We start from the raw sequence: 4,693 nt of genomic DNA on the forward strand, positions 1-4,693 counted from the left end.
TTCTATAGGATATTAAAGACCTGCTCCTTGAGAAAATTAGGAACCAGGATAGTTTGAAGTTTACCCGATATAGAGTAACATCAAGGGCATGAGCAACTGTTTTTTATAAGGAATGAGTTTGTTGCCTGAATAGCTGACAAAGAACTAAAGCTAAAACATGTCTGGTGTGATGAAAGAGTGAAAAATGGGTTCTGTGTAGTCCAAAGCTCTCAGAGCTGCCAGGTGATGAGATTATGTGCCCTTCCCTTTGCAGAAAAGCCTACTTGGTGCGAAAGAGTCACTCCCCAAGGGCTGTGGAGAAGTGGGCAGTGGATAAGGGATGTATCTGCTCCCCAGGCCCCAGGCAGTGGGTGAAGGGCAGCCCTCAAAGGTGCAGAGAGACCCTCAAGCTCTCTGGCTTGGTGTGAGAGGGGAAGCTTGAGGAGAAGGCTTTGAAGGGGGGTGAGGGTTGAGGGATGTGATTGCTCCCCCACGGCTGGGAGGCAGCTGCCTCTGGCTGTCAGGCTGACCTGACCTACATTGTTAATACCAATTGCCAGCAGGCCAGTCAGGAGGGCTGCTCCTACGCAAATCTGATTAGCTGGAAGTTATTTTTCCTCCTCACTCTGTGCCTAGGAAATGTCTCTTTGGAAAAGTTGCCCATGTGAGGGAGGATGAAGTGTTAGGCCTTCTCTTGTGTGCTCAAATGGCAGCACAGCTCAGCTCTGTCAGCATTGCAGGCCCAAAAAATCTGACACAGGTCACCAGCCCCACAGTGCAGGGTCCCTGTGGGGGCTGACCTGCTCTGGGCAGCTCTCCCTGAGCTAAAGAGGGAAGAAGAGCCAGGTAAGCATAACTCAGGTTGTGCCTGTGTGTCTATGGAGCCTCCTGCAAGGGGACAGAGGTGACATCCCAGCAGCACACCCACCTACCTGCTTTTTTACCTGCTAGAGCATCACTCTGGCAGGGGCAGGGTGTGCTCCATGCCCAGGGTCCTGCTCAGCCCCTTTGAGAGGGGTGAGGGCAGAGTTCGGCCTGAGGAGAGCCCTGTCCTTCCCTGCTGTTGCCGTGGGATGTCATGGTTTGCCTCAGATATCCCGGGTTTCTCCCTGAAGATTCCTTCCCCAGGTGTGTCAGTCACCTCTCCTTTCCCTCCCTGACCCCTGCCGAGCACTGTCTGTCAATCCTGGCATTCCAGAAGGGCGTTGTTATGAGTAGAAAAGCTGCCCATTTTTTAAAAAAAGTTGCAGGCAACTTTTGGGGGCTAGTTGCTGCCAGGGTGGAGTTCTAACTGTTTGTTGTTGTAATCACCTGTCGTTTTTGTTAACTACCTGTCATTGATGGTTAAGAATTCCCCCTTTTGTCGAGTAACACCCGGCTGCTTCCTGGAGGATGGCACCCAGTGAAGGGGAAGGGACATCGAGTTGACATGCAAATGACATCGGATCCAGCATGCAAGGGGAAAGACACCTCACCAAACCTAGCAAAAAACCCCTAAAACAATGAGCCAACACAAAACTGACAAATCAAAGCAATGTCTGGACGTGAGGAACAGAATCCAGTATCCACCAAAACCCTTTTTACCCCTCACCCTAACCTAAATGCCGGCTAGACAGAGGACCTCGAATGTTGAAGTGAAAAGCAAAAGATTTCCTGATGCTCTTGGAAGGAAGAAACCACAACCTCTACCTGCAGACCAGTGGACAAAGCTGCACTCTTCCTTCTCCTCCGAGTCACTCCTGGGAGCAGTGGCAGCATGAGTGCAGACCTGTCGGTTCTTCCCACCCGAGCTGATCACTTTTAATAAAGGCATTAAAAAGTAGAAAAGTCTCCTGCTTGTGTTTATTTCAGCCGTCAAGTGATTGGCATATTCAAAAGCCAATACCCCGGGGGGGCATTGGGCCATCCAGGTGTCCTTTGTCCCTTGAGACTTCCCCTCCTGTACCTGGTTGGTGGCTTCCTACCCCTTCCCTCCTCCTCTCCCTGGGGTTAAAAGGAACAGCAATCACGAGGTTGGGAGTTCTCTTGGAAGCTGTTGCTGCATTCAGAGGCCTTTGGGCCAGAATAAAGCTCTGGATCCAAACCCTCCATCAGAACCAACTCCCTTCCTTCACCATCCCCTTAAAGCTTCTCCACCAAGGGCCAGACAAGCTCAGGCACGTCCAGTCCGGCAATATTTGTAATTATTCCAATACCCTGCCTCATTGAATGTTAATGGGGACAGCAGATGTGTCACCCCTCCACTCCTCTCAGCAGCTCATCAGCCACCAGAGGCCACCCAAACACCTGCAGCTGCCCTCAGTGGTGCTGAGGATGCCGGTGACTGCTCCAGGGACAGGAAAGGACATTTGTGACAGCAGCTGAGGCTGCTGTGGTGCCTGGGGACAGCGCGGTGTTGTCACTGCAAAGTCAGCCAGCCAGGAGCCAGGATCTTCTCCACCTTCTGCACCTCCTTGCCCATCTACCCCCACCCATCCCGTGGTTTTTTTTTTTTTCGTTACCATTTTAACTGCAATTAAAAAGGCGCTGTCAGCATTTAATTGCTCTGGAGTCCTGGAGGGGATGGTGAGCCCGGGTGCTGCTGATGTCACCCCGGTTGTCATGGATACAGGTGAAGAAGCCGCCTGAAGTGCAGCATCAGGGGATGGGAGGATGCAGGGGATGGGAGGATGAAGGGGGACCAGGGGAGGAACCTGAGCCTGGTAATGGGAGAGCAGAAGCAGCTGCATGGCCAGGTGAATGCAGCTGGCAGACGGGCAGCAGAGTCAAAGGAGAGAGCCCTTCCCGAAGGTGCTGAGGCCAGGGCAGTGCATTCCCACTGGGTGAGAGTTGGGCAGGCAGCTCCCTGACATCAAACACCAGAACAGTCCCCCCATGGCAGCCAGCAATTAAAAGAAAAGCCCAGGCGGAGGCCCCTCCATGTGCACTGCAATCAGCAAGAGAAGTAGTGTATTTCTTTAGTTCAATCTCTCTAATAGGTGAGGAGGGAGTAGCAGAAGGGAAACAATGGGGAAAAGCCAGAAAAAATATATACTTATGGGAGTATGTGTGGGTTTATGTATGCAAAAGATCAGCTCTAGATGTTTGGAGAAAGTAAAAAAAGACTGTGGGACCAGGGATCTGTTTACTTGCATCCGCAAAAAAACCCTCTAAAGAACTTTCCAACTAACACACATAATAATAATATTAGAGGAATCCTCCACTAGAGCACTTGCAGAAGTAGTTCCTCTGCCTGTTCCCATTTCTCTTCTCTCCATCTTCTCTTGCTGAGAAGGAAATTAAAATGTATTTTTCATACATTATCTCTAGCACTCTTTTGTGTAATAATCCTCTTTCTGTGAAAGAGGCAGGTCAGCAATAGCTGCAGGCTCCTGCACAATCAGTGCTCATCTCATAAAAATCTCCAGCTTTCCCTGGGATTTTCCAGCCACAACCTATTAAGCATTTGGCTGTGACAAGAAGCCAGCCTGAGGGAGGGGCTCTTTCGGTTGATGCCAGGGCAAATTTGTATTTATTTATGGAGTGGTTGCATGGATTTTTTTGTAATGGAGAAATTAGACTTTTAAAAATGATCTGTTTGGTTTAAATTAATCTTAATAGGCAGTTAGGGCTTGATACACACTTTAGCTTCTAGTTTAAATTTATTATTCTAAAATGCAAGCTTACTTTTAAACTGGAGAGGAAGGCATGGAGTGTGCTTTGCTTATCTTACTCCCCTCCTTTAACACATGACTAAAGGTGTGATTTGCCAAAATTCAAAAGAAGGTCAAATACTGGTCTCTCATATATGAATACCAGAAGAATGAATTACAGTAAGATTTGCATTATGGCTGACTGCAAATTTAATATTTCCTGTCAGCAAATTCATATTCGTTTAAATCCAAATTATGGGTTTCAATACAAATATTTGCTCAGAATGGTGATAGAGAATTTTTGAAACTGTGAAAATGCAGTTTTTCTTGTAATTATGTAACCAGAACTCTATTTTCTGAGGTTTAAAGTGTCTTTGTATTGCAGTTCAGGCTAACTAGAATGCACACACATGTACAAAGGTATGGTTGGAATGGAAATTGAAAGCTCTGATTTGTGTGAATTGATTTCCCTGGCTGGAATTGAAATTAAAAGCTCTGATTTGTGTGAATTTATTGCCCTGACACCTCACTTTTTTTTCCTTAGGAAATACAAGTTTTTGCCTTTCAGAAGAGTATCTTTTTCACTGAGACTGTTGCCTTTTGTATGACCATGAGTGTGACAAACAAGATGTTGATAAGATACCGTTTTTCCTTGAAACCACCTAACTTTAGTGACCACCACCAACCTCCAGATGTGGAAAGCTTTCAGCAGCCTCTGCAGGGACCTCTTTGGTTTCCCACCACAACATTTGCAATGTGTGCCATGTGTGCAGTGTGTCCTTGGTGTGCCATGTGTGGCACTGGCAGGGCTGTGCTGGCAGCTGGGTGGGCTCTGGGGGGTCCCAGTGCCCTTTTTGTGGGACAACAGGAGGCAGCCAGACTGACAAAACCCATCCGCTCCGGCAGCCCAAATCTGGAGGTCCTTCTGGAAAGACTCTGCTCCAATCTTAGACAAAATTCCCCAAGCTCCTCTCCTTCCCAGCTCCCAGGTACAAGTTCCTATGAACTTTTTATGTAAAACTTACAGGTGAAAATTCCTAGCTGAGGTATGACTAAGGTATCCTGTCTACATTTCATTCCTG

Source organism: Geospiza fortis, unplaced genomic scaffold, assembly GCF_000277835.1.
Source record: "Geospiza fortis unplaced genomic scaffold, GeoFor_1.0 scaffold133, whole genome shotgun sequence".
Taxonomy (NCBI): domain Eukaryota; kingdom Metazoa; phylum Chordata; class Aves; order Passeriformes; family Thraupidae; genus Geospiza; species Geospiza fortis.